The sequence below is a fragment of the Chrysemys picta genome, chromosome 6, assembly GCF_011386835.1.
Source record: "Chrysemys picta bellii isolate R12L10 chromosome 6, ASM1138683v2, whole genome shotgun sequence".
Classification (NCBI taxonomy): domain Eukaryota; kingdom Metazoa; phylum Chordata; order Testudines; family Emydidae; genus Chrysemys; species Chrysemys picta.
Window position 1 is genome coordinate 109,787,778 of NC_088796.1, and position 24,489 is coordinate 109,812,266.

Here is a 24,489-nt window from a genome sequence, read left to right on the forward strand (position 1 = left end):
GATTAATTTTCATGTGTAAAAAGCCCTAGTATAACTTTACCTCAGTACTTTCAGTAGTCAAAATATTCCCTACAAGTACAGGAAAGTTTGGGGCAACTTTATATATCTTAAACAAAACTAGCAATGGAAAAAAAACCTCTCATGCAAGTGGATAGGTTAGTTTTTCATTGGTTTGAAACAAGCCATCCTATCTATTGGTGCCTAAACCCCATTCAGTCTAATTTTCCTGTCCATTTACTATGGAACAGAATGTAAACTGTATAAAATACAGGATATAGTGCATGTACTATACAGCATCTATGTGTTTTGTACTTCTTGTGATCTGAGTAAGATTGTCCATGTTAAAAAAATGTTCATGATTATTTGCGAAGCTCTCTTATATGAGCATCCTTAAACTTGGGTCTCTGATAACATTTTTTTCTTGTCTTCTACTTGTATTTTCCTCGCGCTCTCTCTCTCTCTCACACACACATACACACTTTCCCCTTAATTTTATTTTGTTTTTTCACATATCCAGTCCTTTCCCATCACAGATATATTTTAAACAGAAATGAGCTGGTGGCAGAACTCCCACTACCTACTGTCACCTACAGGCAAAAAACTTGAAACCCATCAGTAGTGAAATATTTATTTTAAACAAACAGTTTTAAGTTGGGACATATTTAAAGAGACCGCTGTTTTATGGTCAGACTCTGCCACTTGCACGGACATCGAGGTAGTCCCTTATTCATTGAGTTGGTGAGCTCATTGCGACTACTTGTGTACAGTATTCAGCATCATTAAAGGCAGCAGTTCTGGTGCTTCGTATTTAATGTGCAGCATTATTAAAAGTCAAGATTCACTTGAAATGTTTCACTTCATACCTTGTGATGCTGCTTATGTTTTGAGGTATCAAACAATGGTGTATGGAGTTAGGCTATTTGATAACAATGTCAATAAGATATCCATGTACTCGGTTTAATTTCTACTTTCATTATTTTTATTATCATTGCAAAAAGCTTGTGCATCAGCTGCTTAATAATTCACACATATACATATACAACAAAGGCAATCTTGCTCAGAGTTCCTGGTCCATAAGTCATCTGTCACTTTCAGTAAAGCTGCCTCTTTTTGAAATGTACCAAAGTATCCAGGCCTAATTCAGGTGGTTAGCAAACTTCAGCATCTGCCAGCCGGAGGATATGGCATTGTCTACTATTCCCTCATCCACCATCTTCATTTCAGATCTGATGTCACCTGAGGATCCAGGGGGCAAGTATTTGATAAGGGTGTGGCAGTATTCACATTCTGAGTAACACGTGTTATTACTGAGTTAATTCCATGAAGTTACAAAGAAGCTACCCTATTACCTGTGACATAGCTCAATGTGTCAGCTTTGCTTCTCTACTAGTTACCACACAGCTGGTGAAATAGAAAAGTTCCAAATACAATAAGAAATCTGGACACATTAGTATTATAAGAAGAAAAACATTATTACAATAAGAAAAATGGATACATTACTATTATAATTTTTCTATGTATCATGAGGCATAATCAGGTTATGATTTAAGGAAAATCAAATATGGCCAATCAGCAGCGCTGTTACTGCACTCTGGCTTTTGAAAGGATGTTGTGACTAGTTGTCCACCAATATGAAAGATAACCTAATGGTAAATAGTGCTTTTTAAACATTTATTGTAGGGCTCAAAGCCACAGTTCCATGAATAACACGCAACCAAGATATTCACTGTGAAAAATGAATGAAAGTGGAAATGAGCAATGCAAAGTCTAAAATGTATTCCAGACTGATATAATCATGTCTTTGATCCTCAGAGTTATTTATAACACTGTTGCTTTTATGATCTCAATTACACAAGTTAAGGAAATACAGGATTTGCTGGCATGAGAAATCTAGGCTTTAATCTACCCCAAAGCACTGGGTCTGATTCTAATTTACACTAAGGCCTTTTTCACCACTCTTGCCAGGCTATGTAATGTAATTTGTAATGCAATATAAATGTAATTTAACCCCCATTTAAGGCTGCATTGCATTACCAAAGTTTTGTAAAGGGACCTTAGCATTAATGATAATTAGGCCCTAAATCCGCATACATAAATGTGACTACATAGTGATATGGTGAGAGCGCGATTTCAGTGCTCTGAGGATGGAGACATGGTAAGAGTTGATGCTCTTACCCAGAGAACAGTGGAGGCATTCTGACTGAGGCATAGCACCTCCTTGGGTTCCCCATTAGCCTGAGTATTTGCTTTAGGTTGAGGGGTTGTCTGTAAGCGAGGACAGGTCTGTCTCCCAAGATCTGTGAGAGTAAAGGATCATCTTTCAGGATAGGTTGTAGATCTCTGATGATGCGCTGGAGAGATCTACAAGATATCTTGAGCTATCTTGCTTATCACTTCAAAAGGTTTTTTTTTCTCTCTTACTTAATTGGCCTCTCAGAGTTGGTAAGACAACTCCCACCTGTTCATGCTCTCTGTATGTGTGTATATATATCTCCACAATATATGTTTCACTCTATATGCATCCGAAGAAGTGGGCTGTAGCCCACGAAAGCTTATGCTCTAATAAATTTGTTAGTCTCTAAAGTACCACGAGTACTCTTGTTCTTTTTGCGGATACAGACTAACACGGCTGCTACTCTGAATCCACCTATAAGGCAACTCCCAGGAGCATTGTACCTCAGGCAAGCACACACCTGCCAGGCTGTGCAGGAAGCCCTGCCCCACATGCAGGATCAGGCAGCAGGAATATGGTCCTGTTTCCTCTTTTCCCCCCCCATGAAGGCTATGGCTGGCAGTGGGACTAACCTGGAATAGCCTGTTCTTAAAGGTGTGCAGGGATGGCCAGTTTGCATATGGCCAGGTAGACATGAGGCTCCTTGGTCCTGTCCCTTCATTGCATGCTTTCACAAAATGAACACCCCAGCCCCTTTGCCCTCACCTTATATTTATTAAACTGGTTGTTGTTTTTACAGTGGTAACATTAATTTCAAGCCATTTTCAGAGCCTGTGCTCAAAATGCCTTTCATGTGAGGTGTATTTTTTTTTTTTTACTGTCATTGATGATGACCTTTAAACAAAGTGTGTTTTTCCTTCTCATTTTGTCCTCTGAAGATAATTACTTACATAGCTATTAAACATTGTTTGGCATTGCTTTGGTTGAACTCTGCTATGCGGTATATCCCTTTGTTCAGCTGTCACTGTGACACTGGGCTGTCTACAGCAACTGGTTAGCATTATCCTCACCTTGTGAGCACTAAGTGGATATGCTGTATTTTACTGTGACAGCTGGACCTTTTTACTTGAGCCTTATTGGATTTGATAGTTACCTTTAGAGAATGTCTTTTTTTCCCCAATTGTTTATTTCCAAGGTCTCCTGTCAGTTCAGAATGTGAAAGACAAAAGGAAGCCCTGAAGTTGTGAATCATGATGCACCCACACTGGATACCAAATATTGGGGCACTATTGTTTTTTTTGGCATGGTATTTTGGAAAGGTTATCTGTATCATATCAGAGTGTGGTGAGACAAGAGAGGGAAACCACTTCAAACTTTTGTCTGGCCAAAGATTTATATTAGCTATTTTATCTTTATTAATAATTCCTTGTTTAGTGCTGAAAGTGTGTTTGGTGCTGAACAAACCAGTGGAAGAAACAGTCCCCCACATCCTCCAAAAATGGAACTCAATCTTCTTATGTCATTAACACTGCCCAAAGTAAGAGTCAATGCATAGACAGAATATCCCAGTAGAGCTCCAGGCTGACTTGCACAATTCCTTCAGTGTGTGCAAATCTAACCAGTCGGGCCAATATGATCCCCTCTCTGTGATCAGCTATGTCCCCTTCCCTGACTCTTTGGGGTGGCCTCCAGCCCCTCCCCTCCCAGGGGCACTAGGAGGTAGCAGTCCTCATACATCTTTAATGTAGCTTCTGAAAGTAAAATATCCCCCTGAATGTGGGGACTGTGGCTGTGCCTATCCCTGTGTGCAGAGTGCATGGCCAAAGGATGTACCCCCATTGCACACTGTCCAAGATCTACCCTTCATTTATAACATTTTAGGATTAACTACCTGTTAGTAATTGTCAGACTGATATGTGGATAGATACTCTAGGACCAAATTCTGCCCTCAGTTACACAGGTGTAACTTTAGAGAAACTCCACTGACTTCAATGGGATTACTCTGGATTTACACCTGTGTAACTGGGTACAGAATTTGGCCCAGTCTCTCATATAAGGACATGTAACTAAGAATATAAGCTGAACTGACAAAGCATCCTCAGAATTGAATATGAATGTGAGAATTCATTCTATATAGACAAAACCTGAAAGCATGTTCAAAGAATGTTCAGTCTCACCACCCAGTTGGGGGAGGGAGAGGTCATTCAAATTGACTCAAGCAGAGGAGAATTTGCATATTACATTTTAAATAGCCACTCAAGACAGGAGGCAACAAACCAAAACCTAAATGGAAAAATAGAGAATTTCTTGGACATTTCTCTACTGCCTCCTGTTAGGTTCATAAGTCTGGCAAACACAGAAGCCCTTTCCAAATTAAACAAGTGAGCAAATAAACCAACTTACTCACCAGATGGGTTTTCCCAGGATCATCTACTTCTAGTTCATATGCAGACACACATAAACAAGAAACTTCCAAAATGAGGCCTTCAATTCTATTCTTAACTGTAGGGAATGCAAAAGTCAGAGAACAGTGGGATTTTAGCACAGGTACTACAGTACATAGACCCAACAGAATGTATAAATGAGAGAGAGGCAGGCTTACCTCCACATTTTGTCGTTGAGACCTGATGCAATTTAAAAATCTGAAGCATCATCCTTTCCTCTCCCTTTCTGCAGGACACTTACTACAATGGATGGCAGTATGGCCTAGTAAATAGAGCACTGGACTGGGACTCCATATGTTCTCTGCTTTATCACTGGCCTGCTGGGTGATCTTGGACAAGTTATTTCTCTTCTCTATGCCTCAGTTTACCCATCTGTAAAATGGTGGTAATGATACTGACTTCCTTTTGCAAAGTGCTTTGAGATCTCCTGATGAAAAGAACTATACAAGAGCTAGATATTATTATTATTATTACTACAACACACATTAACAGAATGTGGATGCCTGTGGTTTTCCCACCTTTTGGGAAGTATGAGTGAGAGTATGTCAAATTGTTTGGTTAAATAAGAAGTGTCTCCAGCCTTTGCCCAAGACCCACACTGAACCTTTTTTCAGGGTTGAAAAATTGTGGATATTTCTCATTTGTTGTGCCCAGTTAAAGAGTTGGGACAAACATTTTAAGCAGCCCAAATAAGCCACATTCTGTCCTGCTTCACCAAGTCTTTAATAGTGCACATTTGCATCACAATGCCATCCCCAAAGAGCCCTAAGATCCAGGAGGATGCACTCCTAGAACACTGAATGAAGTTTGGGTTTAGGATTCAAATTAATCTCAGTACTTAAGATGTTGGTTTTAATTTAGGCCTCAAGCCATTTAACACTTTTTCTCTTTAAGAGACAACTTCTCTCCTCAAGCCGTGCTGTCACAGTTGTGATAAGAGGAGGCTCTCAAGCTGTTTGAAAGAGATGGAGCTGGCTGTGTAGAGCCTTCTCCAGGAGAGGCCCTCATCTCTGGAAAAAGCTCACTTCCCAGTATGAAATAGTCTTGGTCTGCTGGCTTTCAGGGCATGCTGCAAGGAACACCTGTATGTGTGAGCTACTGTGGAACATGAGGTTTCAGATGGTTATATCTATGCGGGGAGGGAAGTTTTGTATTTAGTAGGTGGTTCTGTGCTGTTGGGTTGGTCCAGTTTCATTATATTTTTGTAGTTTGTGACAAGGGAACGTAAAGCTGTGAGTAGCTGGCCCTTTTTATTGTACAAATCCAAAAGAATAATTAATGCTAATTTTGTGATTAAAACTAGAGCTGCAATAAATGTTTGTAATGGAACCCAAAATCATGTGAAACTTGCCTAACTTGGGGTTTGCTTAACAACAGGAAACTCAGCTCTGCTTTGTGGAAAGGCTTTTGAAGATGCTGAGGTTTGAGAACATTTGGCAAAAACACAGACACAGTTTTAGTGAACCTGATTTTTTTCTCCATTAAAACCCATGTGAAACTTACAACTTTGCATGGTTTCAATATGAAACCATGTAAGACTAAGTTGTTTTGACCTGAGTTTCATGTTGAGTATTTGGGTTGGTTTAAGCCCCTAAAAACCAATGGGTGTGAGCCTGTGTGATTTGAAAATGGAGAAAATGTTTGCATGATGCACTGTGAATGGAAAATGCAAAGCTTTACATAGCACCTAAATTTCTATGTGCTTTTCTACCTCTGTTAATAATTAGAGATGGGCCCAACTTGCCTAGTTAGGACCCAGCTTCAAATCAGAATCCAAAGTTTGGGAGGGGAGTGGATCCTGGATTCTGTTTCAAACCAGTTCTTCTAAGAACTGTACATATACTAAGAAATGTGACCCTATAGCATCTTTCATGGTGTGTATCCCAAAGGGCTTTAAAATCCCTATGAACTATCCCAAAAGACACTACCCCTCTTCAACTAACAAGCTGCAGAAAACAAGCCAACATTTACTTGCGTTTCAATCATATATAACCAAGTACAGTAGCATTTAATAACATGGAGAATGGGAAACAGGAGGGCAACACTGGGCTCTCAACAGATGGAGAGAGCAGCAGGAGAGGCAATATTAGCATTCTACAAATCAACTTGGCAAGAGTAAGTTAATACCAGTAAGTCAATCGATCAACAGGCACCAGAAGGGCATCAAATCCTGCAACAATATAATTTGCAACTGTAACTTCAATTATTACAATTTAGAGCATTTCCCACTTTAATCATTGTGGCTGTATTTAGAACCTATGAATCCTTGGGACTATGGGAATTTGCTTCACTGGCTTAAGGTGGGGAAGTGTCTCACAATTCCACACACAGCTCTGCCAATACAGCTCCACCTTAACCTGCAACATCCCCTTGCCATTCTTTTCCTGCCCCTATCCCGAACAAAGAATTCCACTTGATGCAAGGATTTTTTTTTTATAAATTACATATATGTCCAAGGTAAACTTATGTCCAGGTGTCTCAAAAACAAGAATTGGGTCTGAACAGGTAGCCTGCCCTGGATAAATTAGTCAGCCTGACATATATTATTAGGTATATCTTGGCTATGAGGAAATGCAGTATTTAACATTGTTTGCTTTGAACAGAAATATCCTAAATTTTCTTGATGCCTGTGAAGATGTGGAAGATAGTACTAGAATTGGAACAGTTCTGATTATCTGTGGTGATTATCTGATAATGCGTGTGCATGCGCACACACCCACACCCTTATCCTACCCCGGCAGCTGGTTGAATAAAGGATAAAAGCTTGAATAAAAAGGAGGAGAGAGTTTTGGAACTTAGCATCACCTTTTCCTTCCTTCAGAGCTCTACAGATGGGCACTTTCAGTGGATGGTACTGGGGGTGAAAGGGAAGAGAGTCACAAAGATACCTGGCTTTCTAACAAGTGTGGAATTGCTGAGGAAGATTCAGATCTTTCTTTACTTTAGGACGTTCTCATGCCAAGTGTTTAAATCCTCTCACAAAGAGAATTGGCATCAGACCTAAAAATAGGGCAGGAAAATGATCAAAGGTAAACATGTCATCTTTGTTATAAATCACATCTAGTGTCCTGTGGCTGTGACTAAAACTAAATGAACCTTTGAATTACCCAGGACTGCCAATAGCTATTGATGATGTTGCAGAAATACCGGTATGTGCTTAACAGACGTATTGGAGCATAACCTTTCGTGGGTGAATACCAGTATGTGCTTGTATCACCTTTGCGGCTTCACCTTCCAGATCATAAGTAAATCTTTTCCTTATCATTTCACAGGGACACAGTTGACTTCTAACCTCAAATGCTCCATTTAGTGATAATATAGAGAATGTTTATCTTCGTACTCTAAGAAGATCATACTGTGAGATCAAGCATTGAAGTCAGGAAATTCCAAAAGTTAAGGTTTCTCCAGCAGCTTAATTCAGTCCTGGTGCACATCTTATACGATTGCACAGCATATATGTTTTGATTTCCTAGGGAAGAGGTAAAGGGAAATGAGAGGCCTCCACTGAGAATGTCATACCCCCACCCAGTACATGTTCATATTTAGGGATTTTCAACACAAGTGCCCTAGTCTACCTCTTTCCTTCTGGGTCACTGTGACAGCTGAGGTCAGCTGGGGCACATCTGGTCATGATTACTAGATGAAAACATCAGAGGGTTGAAGTTAGGGCATTCTCAGTGGAGGGCTGTCATCTGTGTGATTCATTATACCACTGGTTTGTACAGACGAATTGTGATGGTTATTAGGTCATTGTGCCTGATGACGATGAGTTTGGTGGTATGTAGGTTAATTGTGGATGAATTTCTTCCAATGTTGAAGTTTATCAATGAGATTATTTATATCTATATATACACAGAGAGAGAATTTTAATATAGTTTGGTGTCTAGAAATATTGTGATGCGTTCTTAAAAATAATTAAAACTTCCTTAAGATTTCATAGGAAAGTAATTGTGATGTTGAGAAGGAAGTAATGCAGGAAGAGTCTTACCCATTGGATGGGTGGGAGTACAAAGAAGGGTTTTGGCCACTGCAGTGGTGGTGGGAGATGTATAATACTGAAGGGGTGAGGGTGGGGTGTTGAGGACGCATATCACACAGCTAGGTCTCCACCTCTTCCCTACTTTGAAGCTGATTTTTGGACCCATATTTTAAAAAAAATATTTATTTTTTTCCAGTTTGACAAAATGTGAGGGCCCCTTACCAAACTAATTTGATGCAATGCTGTGTGACCAGATCAGAACACTAAAATATCAGGACACATTGGGGTGCCGTCAGCCCTGCCCACAGTCCACCCCCACTCTGCCCCAGGTTCCGCCCCTTCCCCGCTCACCCCCCTTCCTACCGCGCACTTCCTCATCCCCTGGCCTTCACTGGCTTGCTGCGTCCCTCCTCAGTCCCCCACCCACTGCTCACCTCCTCACCCCCCACCCGCTCACCTCTTCACCCCCCCACCCGCCACTCACCCCACGGCGCCGACTTCCCCTCTGCCAGGTGGGTGCTCACCCAGCCCCTGCCTCTTCCCACCCCATTGCTCTGCCCCCATTCCACCCCCTTCCCCCAAGTCCCCAGCTCCTCCCTTGAGCACGCCACGTCCCTGCTCCTCCCCCCTCTCTCCTGGAAAGCACTAAGTGTCACCAAACAGCTATTAGGCAGCAGGAAGCACTGGGAGTGGGAAGGAGTGGGGACGTGGTGCGCTGGGGGAAGGGAGGGAGGAGGCGGCAAGGAGGGGGAAGCTTGGCTGCAATTTTTTCACGTGGGTGCTCCCATGGAGTCGGCACCTCCCTCCCGCTCACCTCCTTACCTAAATATCGGGACAAATGGCATCCCAATCATACATTGATCGGGACGCGGGACAAAGGATTAAATATTGGGACATCTGGTCACCCTATATGTTTGAGAGCTAACGCAACAATTTATGTTCAACAGGTAACATCTGGACTAACAACAAAACTCTTGAAAAATAATAATGTGTGACACAAGACAATTAAAATGAAACACAGTCATGACAAACACTTACTGCAAGTGGGAAAATTTGATAACTTCAACCTCTTCACAACATATGGTGTCCACATATGTGTGTATTAACTCTATATGGCAAAATTCAGCAGGGGAGTTAGGCACAGCTGCAATTCTAATCCTCAGTTATCCTTACTTTTAAGGATTGATTGTTAAACATTAAATGTCAGAATCCCATGGGAAAGCACTTAAGCCTAAGTAATTTGCGTTACCCTCATTGTGTGAGGTTTACTACATTAGCAGAAAAGATGGCCATTACCTTCTTGGGTATGAGGACTTTTAGATAACTGGGGCAAGATCCACCAAGGTACTTAGGAACCTAACTCCAACTTTAAGGCACCACTGGCTTTCTCAAAACCACCACTCAGCTAATGCCTAATCCAAGTTCCCTTGGCAGACATGTGCAAAGCCACCTAAATCCTGATGCCACCAATAGCTAACTTGTTGCTCATGCCTAAGCCTAGACAGGATTCTCAAACTAGGTGTTCCCCTGCCTAGCTCCGTAGCAGGGCTCAAATTGGTAGGCATTCACAGGGCACAGTTTGGAACAAGGACTTAAGCCCAGGTCACATCTCCCAGGAGAGTCCCCTAGCCACTTGGCTATTGGTTATAATGGACAGGTCTTTCTCTGACTCTTTGTGAGAAAGGTTTAGGTGCCCAATTGTAGGAGAGAGCATTCACAGCTAAGAATCCCAGTCAGCAATAGGTGCGCTTCTCCACCCTGGCAGTCAGGTGCCTAAGGCCCAGATCAATGGCAATTAGGCACCTAAGTACCTTTGTGAATCTGGGCCCTAAACCTCACCCACTACTGGGTTTCCAATGCACCCCCTGCTCTGCCTGTGCTCCGTCCCAAGGCCCCGCCCTCCTCTCTGGTCCCTCCCCCCTCACTTGCTCCTCTCTGCTGCCTTCCTCAGCAGTTCACTCCTGGCTAGTTTAAACAGCTCCCCACTCAGCTGGTTGACTTCTGCGGATCTTTTTCTTAGCTGCCTAATTCTCCCCATGCATGGAGCCTGGATGTCTAGCTCCGGGTTGAGGATTCCACTATGTGGCAGTGTGCCTAGGAGTTAGGCACGGCAATGCCTAAAAGCCCTTTGTGAGAGGCTAACACCTGCATACGTCTAGCTGAGGAACTGCTGAGTCAACCTTCAACAATGTCAGAAACTGACAGGAAAGAGTTAACATAGGTTTTAGTTACAAATATATATTTTATATATTCTTTTTCTGATGGGTCTCACTACTAGTCTAATGTGATATTGGCGTAGAGAGGGGAGCTGAAGTGAGTTAGTTTTTGTGTGGCTCATGGAACCTTGCATACAAGGACTGTCCTGAAGTAATATAAACCAGCATATGCACATTTGTAATTGAGGCTTGCATAAGCAATAAACTGAGAAAAGGAGCCTGGTTATTTTCTGGAGGCTCAATCTGGGCATTTTTACTGTGGGAGAAGCATGACAGAAATGTGAGATAATTGACAAGTGAAGGACAGGCACATTTAAGGAAAGGACGTTCTTTATAGAAACCATCAGTATTTGAGTATCAGTTACCAGCAGAAGTGTGTGACACGTGTTCGTCCACATAATAAGACCATGCCACCAAAATGATGCCATCTCGTTGATTTTTTTCAGTGATGTTCTCGCTTTCCTGAGCTATTACTGTCACCAACATTGCCATAAGTAACAAACCCAATTTTTTTCTATTTTTTCCTCATAGATCATGTTTTCTAGACCTTTAGTCATTTTTGTTGCTCTCCTCTGGACTTTCTCTAATTTCGCCACATCTTTCCTAAAATGTGGCACCCAGAACTGTACACAATATTCCAGCACAGAGTGGAGTGGAAGAATTACTTCTTGTGTCTTGCTTACAACACTCCTGCTAATACATCTCTGAACGCTGTTTGCTTTTTTTTGCAACAGTGTTACACTGTTGACTCATATTTAGCTTGTGGTCCACAATGACCCCCAGATCCCGTTCTGCAATATGCCTTCCTAGACAGTCATTTCCCATTTTCTATGTATGCTACTGATTATTCCTTCTTAAGCAGAGTACTTTGCACTTGTTCTTATTGAATTTCATCCTGTTTATTTCAGACCATTTCTCCAGATCATTTTGAATTTTAATCCTATCCTCCAAAGCACTTGCAATCCCTCCTAACTTAGTATTGTCTGCAAAATGTACTCTCTGTGCAATAATCTAAATCATTGATGAAAATATTGAACAGAACCAAACCCAGGACCTGTCCCTGCTGGACCCCATTCAATTTGCCTTTCCAGCTTGACTGTGAACCACTGATTACTACTCTCTGGGAACAGTTTTCCAACCAGTTATGCACCCACCTTATAGTAGCTCCATATAGGATGTATTTCCCAGTTTGTTAATGAGGAGATCATCCAAGACAGTATCAAAAGTCTTACTAAAAGTCAAGATATACCACATCTACCTCTCTCTCTCCTCACACTCACTTACACACACATGAAAAAGCTTGTTAACCTGTCAAAGAAAGCTATTAGGTTGGTTTGACATGATTTGTTATTGAGAAATCCATGCTGACTGTTACTTATGTTATTATCTTCTAGGTATTTGCAAATTGCTTGATTATTTGGGCCATTACATTTCTGGGTACTGAAGTTAAGCTGACTGGTCTGTAATGCCCTAGGTTGTCCTTATTCCCCTTTTTATACATTGGCACTATAGCCTTTTCCTTTTCCAGTCCTCTAGAAGCTAACTCCCATGAGTTTTCAAAAATAGATATTCACTAATGGCTGAGATATCTCTTCAGTCAGCTCCTTGAGTATTCTAGGATGTATTTCATCAGGCCCTGGCAACCAAGATATTAAACTTGTTCTTTTCCTATTTTAACCTCAGATCCTACCTCATTTTCACTGGTATTCACTATGTTTGACGTCCAATCGCTACTAAACTTTCTGGTGAAAAACAAACAAAATATCATGTAGCACTTCTGCCATTTCCACATTTTCTGCTATTGTTCCCCCCCCCATTGAGTAACAGGCCTACTGTGTCCTTAGTCTTCTTCTTGCTTCTAATTTGTTTAAATAATGTTTATGTCTCTAATCTTATTTTGTGCCTTGGCCTTTCTAATTTTGTCCTTACATGCACGTGTTGTTTATTTATATCAACATTTCTCAAATGTGATCACCAGGGGGTTTTCATGCAGCCAGTTACAACAGCCTCCTGGGTGGTGATGGGTAGCGGGGGGAAAGCATTGGCCCCTCTCATTCCCTCCTTGCTGCTCCTGGATGTGCCACCCTGCACCGCCTCTGGAGAAAGGTGGGGCACATCACTGCAGAAGCAAGGTAAGTTCTTGACCCACGTTGGGTGGAGGGGGTTTGAGCAGCAGGCTCCAGGGGTGGAAATTCAGGAACCTGGCCACGAGGCCCCAGGCTCTGACTATGGGTACCGATCCCACCCCAGCTCTAGCCATGTGGCCCTAGCTTCGGTCAGCCCCTGGTCCACAATTCCAGCCGTGCGGTGGCAGGTGCTGGTGGCAGGCTCCAGCCATGCAGCCCCAACCCCTGACACTGAACCCCTGCCCCAGCTGCACAGCAGCAGGTGCTGACCCACAGCTCCAGCCCCTGATCCCCGGCTCTGGCCACGGGATGGCAGGAGCTGGCCTGGGGTGTTGACTCCTGGCCCTGGCTGTGCAGCAGCGAGAGCTGGTTCCAGTCATTCAGGGTTAGGCGCTGGCTCCAGCCATGCAGCCCCGCTCTGGCCATGCGGCAGCAGGCATTGGCCCAGAGCGCTGACCCACAGCTCTGGCTGCATGGCAGTGAGTTCCGATCCCTGGCTCTGGCCACTCAGTTCCTGTCCCCAGCTCTGGGCTCTGGCTGCAGGCACTGAGCCCTGGTCCTGGCCGCATGGCAGCAGAAACCAAGTCCTGGCTCTGGCTATGCAACAGTGGTGCTCATCACTCACCCACGTCGACCCTGCTGCCTCCCCGGCCCCGCATCCATCCCACCGTCACCTCCCCCGGCCCCGTATACATCCCATGATCGCCTCTGGTCCTTGCTGCCTCCCACCTTGGCCTTCCCCGTCCAGGGCTTAATGGGTCCCGGGGCTTGCTGAGGAAAGTAATACATGCATGTTTGTTAATATCACTTTTCACAGCAGACTTACTAGCTATCTGTGAAAAGTGATACTTGTATGTTTGTTAATATCACTTATCACTTTTCATAGCCTCCCAGGTAGCTACTAAGTGTGCTGTGATATTAACAAATATACAACTATCACTCCCAAAGGGGGAGGCAACATTATTTTTATTATCGAGTCAGCCAAAAAACCCTACAAATCTAAATTACAATGATTTGGATGTGTATCTGTGCATATTTAATGGTTTTTCCTAAAGTTAATTAAGTCACCAGAGAGAGTTGGAGGCTGCACTCTGAGGCCATCAAAAAATTTGTTGTGAGAACCCCTGGTTTATATTCATCTTTTGTAATTTGACCTAGTTTCCACTTTTTGTAGTACTCTTTTCTGAGGTTCAGATCATTGAAGATCTGGTTAAGCCAGGGAAGTCTCTTGCCATACTTACTATCTTTCCCATGCAGTTGGATAGTTTGCTCTTGTGCCCTTAATAATGTGTCTCTGAAAAACTGACAACTCTCTTGAACTGCTTTTCTCCTTAGACTTGTTTCCCCTGGGCTCTTACCCACCCGCTCTCTGAGTTTGCTGAAGTCTGCCTTCTTGAAATCCATTATCTTTATTGCGCTGTTTTCCCTCCGACCATTTCTTAGAATCGTGAACTCTGTCATTTCATGATCACTTTCATGCAAGCTACCTTCCACTTTCAAATTCTCAACCAGTTCCTCCATATTTGTAAAAATCCAATCTAGAACAGCCTCTCCACAGTACACTTCTCATATGACCTTAAACTAGGCACCCAAGTTATGTGTCTCATTTTTTTCATCTATAGAATAGAGACTTTGATACTTTCCTACCTCACACGTTTGTTAAGAGGTTCCGTTTGTTAGTACTTGTAAAGTGGTTTCAACATTGCCTGCAACAATTTCCAAGTATTATAGTCCAATTCTTGCAGTCTGTCTAGTCACCAGGTACTTTGGGTCATCCTAGCCTCTCTTTTCTCCTGTCACTATTTCTTATTCATTGCATTTGCACTTATTCCCACTCTTCCAACTGTCACTCCTCCATGAAGCAATTGCAGCAGAAAACGTCCCTTCACAGCAAAATAGTGTGTCTGGATGGTGCACTTCATCTTGACCTCACTCCCCCATGCATCCATAATTTAAGGCACCTGCAGATGACTGCTCTAACAACCTGTTGATTTGTTTTCAATAAACTTAAAAGATATCCAAACATGCTAAGGTATGGAAATACAAGTTAAGGCACCCAAAGAACTTTAACTTTGCTCTCTAATGGCACCATGCAATGAGTATTAGTGTATAAAGTGTTTGTTCTACATTAAGTGAAACTGATTAAAAAAAACAAACACTACATTTCTCTCCTCTTCTCCCCTCTCCCCCCACACATGGTTATTTTAGTGACTTAACTGTGGATTTCTAAGTTTTTTCTAAATTATTATTTACATTTTTGAAATTTCAAATATTAAAGTCAAAAATGTCATTTTCCAATGAGAAATTTTAACTAAACATGATTTTTTGGGGGGCATTTTTTTTCTGTTGAATCATTGGGAGAAATACAGAACATGCCAAATTGGAATATGTTAGTATATTTCTAAGGCATGGAATTCGGCAACAAATCATTCAATAATCCACACATCATAGAAATGGTAAGCCAGTTTTATTGATTTTAGTTTGCTCTTTGGCAGTGTGGGCCCAGAAATGGTATAAGTCTACAAAACCCATCAAGTCTTAAACTTTTAGATACACCATGACTGTCTCCTGAAGTCATCTGCTTCATTTTTTCCTGTGCTTGTAAACTGACCGTGAACTTTTATCAGAGTGATTTTTTCCAATTTTATTGACATAATTGCAGTGTCACTTTGTAAGCAAAAAATGAGGTTTTTTCTTCTTAGATATCAAGTCTATGATCATTAGTTTCCAGCCCAGTTTGATAGATCCTAGAGGCACAGACAATCTGAATAATTCCTGAGATTTTTATCTAAAAATGAAATAAACATACTGGCGTTTTAAGGTACTGTCAGTATCACATTCCACACCAGGGGTGGGCAAACTACGGCCCATGGGACCATCCTGCCCAGCCCCCAAGCTCCTGGTCTGGGAGGCTAGCCCCCAGCCCTTCCCCCCTGCTGTTCCCCCTCCCCCACAGCCTCAGCTTACTGGCTCTGCCGCGATGCTCTGGGCAGTGGGGCTGTGAGCTCCTGGGGTAGTGCAGCTGCAGAGCCGACCTGACCCGTTCTCTGTGCTGCGTGGTAGTGGCGGCATGGCCCGGCTCCAGCCAGGCAGCACGGCTGTAGTGCCGCCAGCCACAAGTGCTCCAGGCAGCGCAGTAAGGGGGCAGGGAGCAGGGGGGGGTTGGATAGAGGGCAGGGGAGTTCGGGGTTGTGGTCAGGGGGCAGGGGTGTGGATGGTGGTGGGAGAAAACAGGGGGTTGGATGGGGCAGGGGTCCTGGAGGGGTCATCAGGAATGAGAGGAGGGGTTGTATGGGGCGGCTGGGGCCTGGGGGCAGTCAGGGGACAGTGAGCGGGGGAGTCTGGATGGGGCCCGGGTCCCAGAGGGGCCATCAGGGAACAGGGGGGGTTGGATGGGGCAGGAGTCCCAGCGGTGGGGGGGGACAGATAGGAGATGAGAGCCAGGCCACGACTCCCTCCCCTAATCGGTCCTCCATACAATTTACAAAACCCGATGCAGCCCTCAGGCCAAAAAGTTCGCCCGCCCCTTCTACACTGTAGATCCTTCAGTCCTCCTGTTTCTCACAATGGCCCCCACAGCATTTGCTGTGTCTGTGACATGGCCAGTATGCTGGAAGAGAGTTACCTTCCCCATGCGGCACTGATCCAGTCACCCTCCCCTGTTTATATGATCACTGGATTACTGTGAAGGGAACCCCAGCCTCTGGCTCCCCATGTGTATTAAGCTTTTCAGGTCTCAGAAAGTTGCAACACTGTTTCCTCCCTTGACCTGTCTGGCACATTTCCTGGGCACCAACAGTCTGCTTTCCCTTTACAGAAATGTAGATCCCCAGCCCTCTTGCCTTAGGTCCCCAGGCCAGCACGGACACACACACACCCAAGACAGCCTAGAAGCTAGAACACACCCTCTCGCAGAATCCCACTGAAAATATGAGCCAGAACGCTCTCAGGATGCTCATGCATATAACACTCAGACACTGGGCCCAGATTCTAAGACAATTGCTTCTTAACTTAATCATATGAAGAACAAGAGAGGACAGATCATTTAGAACACAAACACACTAAATGCACTGCCCCCATTCACTCACTTTTCCCTTGGGAGACCATCCGTGTTCAGAAAGGTAGGCAGTGTCTGCTGCATCATGCAGTGCCTTACATGTTGCACTGCTTCTGACTCCCCCTGAGTTTGGAGAAAATGGCCCCCACAAGAGCAGCTCCTGCCCTTTTAATAACTTCTTGTTCCCTTTGTCAGGTGATCTCCTGTCAAGCTTCCTCAGGTGATCAGATGCCCCTGTCAGGTGACTTCATTGCCCAGGTGACCTCTTCTCTTCTCTGCTCAACCAGATTACCTGGTTGGGAGCCAGTCTATGAATAGAAGCATTCCATTTTGATAGGAGAGCACTTAATGTTGGTGTCCCTCTTGTTATTCCTTTACCTTTTGGAACTTCAGCCCAACAAACAAACAGAGAAGGCAAAAGGCTGCATCTTCAAAATGGAGTTTGCAGGTTGGTAAAGCTACATACAGAAAGTTCATATTCTCTCACAGAATTCAAAAACTGTATAGACAGATCCCCAAGTATCACATCTTACTCTCTCTCCCGAAAACTCAGAGTTCAGTTGTTTCTCTGTCCCAAATACCAGTCATGTAAATCAATTCAGTTTCACCCTAACCAAAGCCATTTTTAAACTGGAACTTTATAGAAACCAAGAAAAACAGAAGCAAAAAGTAAAACATAATGTGTATATGCCTATATGAATACTACAGGAAGCAATGTTAGACATGCACTGACCTTCAGATTACAATATATTGCAAGATTATCTGGCTCTAAAGATCGGCAACAATTTGTCGATGCCCTTGATTCCAGTCAAAGAAGACAGGACCGGGAATGCAAGCATACTTCCATTCCAGTGTAACTGACACATGTAGATGACTTTAATCATACCCTCTCTCCCTTCACATAGTGTCACAATTACCACATTAGCTGCCCTTCTGGTTTCACCTGGACTCTTCAATCATACACACACTCAGGACTCTAGCTGTTAACCTGGATCAGGGTGGAATCACATGATTTGCCCACTTTCAGACTAGGCCCTGGGCCGCAGGCCCCTCTGATCAACCACAATTACCTTGGCATGTCTAATTTATGTTCAACACCTGCAATTCTCTTTCCTCTGGGAGCAGTGACAGTGGTGTCTAGTTATCAGTCTTCTTAAAGGCAGAGTATTATTTATTTAGATTAAAAGCATAGAGAAAACAGTTTTTAAAATACACTTTATGCATGTCTATCTTATGAGGTGTCTATCCATCTGCCACAAGGGGATCCTGGTAGGTCTAAGCTCCCTACAGGACCATCTTCTCCCCCTGAATGCTAAGCCCTCTTCCCTTAACCCACCAAGCAGTTTTGTGTCAGCATGTCTCCCTTTCAGAGCTCCTTGCCCTCCTTCACCGCGCTTCGGGGAACTTCATTTTAAATCCTGCCCAATCCTTTGATAACTCCCCTTCCCCGAATCAAGTCACCATTGAACTGTTTATAACCCTTTCATCTGGTAACTCCCAACTCTGACAAAACAAAGCTTGGCTCTTGTTGGAGACAGGAGGCGGGATTCTTGAAATGAACAGACTTCCTCGTTGTCTTTCAAGTGTTTGCCTCGATGTTCTTATTTGGGAAGCCATTGTGTTGCCTTCCTGAATTGAAGCATTATAAGTGTATAATAAACATTCCACTAACCCCCAGTGTAAGTCAGATCGTTAGGGTCATACAGGGAAGTCTAATAATAACCCACCATAGTTATAGTAACTTTATCTCACTGACCAGAGTCACATCCAATGTTCATAAAATTATGACATTTCAGTATTCTTCAACTATTACATAACATTTCAAAACCCATTACACAGACTTGTTACTTGCTTGGTATTATGTAAGTTCATTGTGTCAACAAATATTGTGTTTCTGGCATCACCATATACTCACACATAGATTTTAAGGCCAAAGAAGGCTAGTATGACCCTCTATTCTCACCTCCTGTATAACACAGGTCATAGAATTTCACTGAGCTGTTCCTGCATCCATTTGAACTAGATTTTTTTTTTCAAAATCATCCAGTCCACTCCAAGTGATGAAGAATTGACCTCTCCCCAAACCTGAGGTAAAGTGTTCTTATGGTTTATTGCCCTCTCTGTTAAAAAATTGCATATTGTTTTTCAGTTTCAATTTTTCGGGCTTCAACTTCCAAGACATCACATCTTGTAATAGCTTTGTTACATTAAGGAGTTCTCCAGTATCGGATGTCGTCTTGTGTAAATACTTAGAGATAATGATTAAATCACCTCTTAACCTTCTAAATTGATTGAACTTTTTAAGCTAATAATATCTTTTCCAGTGACCAATATAACTAGCCATTTGAGTAGATTAACTTGTCGGGAAACATTTATTCCATCCAATCTTTTATACATGTTCATTAGCTGGTCCTCTGTTAGAAAATCTAAACAACATGAGTTTATCTCTGCTGAGCATATTAACAGACAGTTCCTTCCAGGCATTTGGAAATTATAGATTACAATCAGAGGGGTAGCCGTGTTAGTCTGAATCTGTAAAAAGCAACAGAGGGTCCTGTGGCACCTTTGAGACTAACAGAAGTATTGAGAGCATAAGCTTTTGTGGGTAAGAACCTCACTTCTTCAGATGCAAGTAATGGAAATCTCCAGAGGCAGGTATAAATCAGTGTGGAGATAACGAGGTTAGTTCAATCAGGGAGGGTGAGGTGCTCTGCTAGCAGTTGAGGTGTGAACACCAAGGGAGGAGAAACTGTTTCTGTAGTTGGATAGCCATTCACAGTCTTTGTTTAATCCTGATCTGATGGTGTCAAATTTGCAAATGAACTGGAGCTCAGCAGTTTCTCTTTGGAGTCTGGTCCTGAAGTTTTTTTGCTGTAAGATTGCTACCTTTACATCTGCTATTGTGTGGCCAGGGAGGTTGAAGTGTTCTCCTACAGGTTTTTGTATATTGCCATTCCTGATATCTGACTTGTGTCCATTTATCCTCTTGCGTAGTGACTGTCCAGTTTGTCCAATGTACGTAGCAGAGGGGCATTGCTGGCATATGATGGCATATATAACATTGGTGGACGTGCAGATGAATGAGCCGGTGATGTTGTAGCTGATCTGGTTAGGTCCTGTGATGGTGTTGCTGGTGTAGATATGTGGGCAGAGTTGGCATCGAGGTTTGTTGCATGGGTTGGTTCCTGGGTTAGAGGAAAAACAACATCGCTTGCCTCATAACCTAAGTCGTGCAGAACGCAATGCCACCCACAGCCTCAGAAACCACCCTGACATTATCATCAAAGAGGCTGATAAAGGAGGTGCTGTTGTCATCATGAACAGGTCTGACTACCAGAAGGAGGCTGCCAGACAACTCTCCAATACCAAATTCTACAGGCCACTTTCCTCAGATCCCACTGAGGAATACACTAAGAAACTGCACCATCTACTCAGGACACTCCCTACACTAACACAGGAACAAATCAACATACCCTTAGAGCCCCGACCGGGGTTATTCTATCTACTACCTAAGATCCACAAACCTGGAAATCCTGGACGCCCCATCATCTCGGGCATTGGCACTCTCACTGAAGGACTGTCTGGATATGTGGACTCCCTACTCAGTCCCTACGCCACCAGCACTCCCAGCTATCTCCGTGACACCACAGATTTCCTGAGAAAACTACAATGCATTGGTGACCTCCCAGAAAACACCATCCTAGCCATCATGGATGTAGAGGCTCTCTACACAAACATCCCACATACAGATGGAACACAAGCTGTCAGGAACAGTATCCCTGATGATGACACAGCACAACTTATTGCTGAGCTCTGTGACTTTATCCTCACGCACAATTATTTCAAATTTGGTGACAATATATACCTCCAGACCAGTGGCACCGCTATGGGCACCCGCATGGCCCCACAATATGCCAACATTTTTATGGCTGACCTGGAACAACGCTTCCTCAGCTCTCGTCCACTCATGCCCCTTCGCTACCTACTCTATACTGATGACATCTTCATCATCTGGACCCATGGGAAGGAGACCCTGGAAGAATTCCACCATGCTTTCAACAGCTTCCACCCCACCATCAACCTCAGCCTGGACCAATCTACACGGGAGGTCCACTTCCTAGACACCACCGTACAAATAAGCGATGGCCACATTAACACCACCCTATACCGAAAACCCACCGACCACTACGCCTACCTTCATGCCTCCAGCTTCCACCCCGGTCACACCACACGATCCATCGTCTACAGCCAAGCACTGAGGTACAATCGCATCTGCTCCAACCCCTCAGACAGAGACCAACACCTACAAGATCTTCACCAAGCATTCTCAAAACTACAATACCCACACAAGGAAATAAAGAAACAAATCAACAGAACCAAACGTGTACCCAGAAGCCTCCTGCTACAAGACAGGCCCAGAAGAGAAACCAACAGAACTCCACTGGCCATCACCTACAGTCCTCAGCTTAAACCTCTCCAACGCATCATCAGTGAGCTACAACCCATCCTGGACAATGATCCCTCACTTTCACAGACCTTGGGAGGCAGGCCAGTCCTCGCCCACAGACAACCTGCCAACCTTAAGCATATTCTCACCAGCAACCACGCACCGCACCTAACAACTCCTCTAACTCAGGAACCAACCCATGCAACAAACCTCGATGCCAACTCTGCCCACATATCTACACCAACAACACCATCACAGGACCTAACCAGATCAGCTACAACATCACCGGCTCATTCACCTGCACGTCCACCAATGTTATATATGCCAGCAATGCCCCTCTGCTATGTACATTGGACAAACTGGACAGTCACTACGCAAGAGGATAAATGGACACAAGTCAGATATCAGGAATGGCAATATACAAAAACCTGTAGGAGAACACTTCAACCTCCCTGGCCACACAATAGCAGATGTAAAGGTAGCCATCTTACAGCAAAAAAACTTCAGGACCAGACTCCAAAGAGAAACTGCTGAGCTCCAGTTCATTTGCAAATTTGACACCATCAGATCAGGATTAAACAAAGATTGTGAATGGCTATCCAACTACAGAAACAGTTTCTCCTCCCTTGGTGTTCACACCTCAACTGCTAGCAGAGCACCTCACCCTCCCTGATTGAACTAACCTCGTTATCTCCACACTGATTTATACCTGCCTCTGGAGATTTCCATTACTTGCATCTGAAGAAGTGAGGTTCTTACCCACGAAAGCTTATGCTCCCAATACTTCTGTTAGTCTCAAAGGTGCCACAGGACCCTCTGTTGCTTTTTATAGATTACAATGTTTATTCAGATAAATACCAGACAGAACAACAACCTAGGTTGACAAACTTGTCACAGGTTCATCTTTCACTACTATTGCATTGATTACAGCAAAAAAAAATTTTTGGGGTGTTTTCATACACAGCTATGCAGTTCAAAATTACCTTCAATGTGACACAGACGACCTATTTAGGGAGAGATTTATAGCTAAACTACTTCTATTTCATCATCTTCTCCTTACATTTTTTTTGTTTGCTGAAGAAGTGAAACAGTAGATGACATTTGATTTGCATTACATTTTGCATGCCCATAAATCTTGTTTTGAACAAAAACTAGTGTATTTGAACTCTGGGGCCTGTATATTTTGATATTTTATAAATGTTTGACATATAATAATCACTACATTCATGTTAAATTTAGGGAACAGTATGAAAGCCCTCCTGTAGATAATTTAACATACACAAGTGGTAAACAAACACTGATAATGTACTGTGTAAAAGGTATAAATGCTTTATACTGTAAGGATAGTTTTCAAATGCAAACCCTGGGGGCTTGCAGATCAGGTGAGGGATTCCATTTCTTTTTGTTCCTCTCAGTATGAAAAATATCACCCAGCTATCAATGCTTCAGGCTCGACCAAGAGCAAAGAGGCTGGGGAGACAGAATAAAGGAAGCCTTCTCTACCAGATAGAATGCTGGTACTGCACTTCCTGAGTTTGGAGACAGGAGTGGGGGTCTGTCTCTCTGTCATGGCCATAGGAGCTGTACATTCTATAGGGGATTTGGCTGAGCAAGGACTTGGTCAGGGAAATTGCTTCCCCCGCACACTGGCTATCAACTAGTAGCAATGCTAGGAGTACATCCTACATCTCTAAAAAGGTGTGTGCAGTAAAAACTGTTTCCTCTAGTCCCGCCCCCCATAAGGCTTTCTTCCTGCCTCAGTACTTCTCAGGCAGAATGCTGCTGTCCACTGATACTGGTGCTGTACAGCTCCACAATGCTCTTCTCATGGCTCTGGTTGTAAAAGCAGCATAATGGAAACCTTTTATTTTCAAACACTTTATGGACCAAAACCAAACTGCTTTTAAATAAAACACTTAAACAACTCTTTGGGTTCAAGAAACAAATTACAATATAATGTAATATTATTCAAACTAATTTTCATTACGATTTTCTATGAATGCAGATTTTAGTATAAACTAAGGCACACCAGTTTCTCAGCTATTTATTCTGTACTCACTTTTTTATTAATCTTTTCCTTGCAGTTATCCATATGTTTCTATTACAACCAGGTACCTGTAAGGAATGCCCTCAATAACTAATGAACACCTGTACATGCTCTGGGCTTGTACATCCTGTGTAGATGTGGCTGAGGTGTCTATATCACATTTCAAAGGTGGTGAATTCAATTAAGGAGGAATTTTTTTTATTAACAGTTGTGTTAGCTTTTTCCACCAGTGTAATTTAAAACTGAATAATCTTTAACTGCTCTTATTAAACACTAGACTGTAAACTCTACTTAAAGTGCTTTGGGACAGGTGCTTCTTTGTTGTACAAAATCTGTCTAGAACCATGGGATCCCAATCCCTGGCTGGACTTTCTACATGCTATTTCAATACAAATATTAGAAAGATGTGACACCTAAATTTCAAATGTTAAAAACGCCAAATTTTAAAGGATTTCAGCCAAATAAAGATTCAAAATTCTACCTCAACCCACAACTGCTCTAAAAAACATGGGTAAGTGTTCAATTGTGTTGGTACGGGCAAATGATCTCTGTGAAAACACAGCCACATTTGAAAACAGTCCAGTTAAACAAGATATACTAGCACAGATTTTTCACTACTGTGCATGTAAAAACGTACATGCCTAAATTTCACAGTCACTGCAATTTCACACGCACTCACTTTATTTGTGTGCACAATTAGTGCACACATGGGGTCACAAAGATCTGGTCGATTGGTCCTGTTTCTGCTCCAGTTGAAGTTTGGAGTTTGGTCATGGACTTCAATGAGACAAGTGGATGGGGCCTTTTCTCCTCTGCTTGGGAGTTACAAAGCCACATGTGTACACTTTGCATAAAGGAAGGGGAGTGTGATCAAGTTACTCCAAATTGTGCCTTAGTTCACTGAATATACTCCAAATTGTGCCTTAGTTCACTGACAAATACTGAGTAAAGCCATCAGGATTTTGCACATGAACTTGCACATGTGCCAGTGTGTAGCCAT

General features: G+C 43.0%; 1 long non-coding RNA gene across 1 annotated transcript; it reads right to left on the reverse strand.

Annotated features, from left to right (window-relative positions):
* Positions 1-981: 981 nt before the first annotated feature.
* LOC101953238 (uncharacterized) lies at positions 982-17,376 on the reverse strand. The gene is made up of 4 exons (XR_010588679.1): positions 17,027-17,376; positions 4,776-5,044; positions 4,581-4,675; positions 982-1,236 (listed from the first exon to the last, which is right to left on the reverse strand). It is a non-coding gene; the product is annotated as an uncharacterized LOC101953238 (long non-coding RNA).
* Between the last annotated feature and the right edge of the window lie 7,113 nt (positions 17,377-24,489).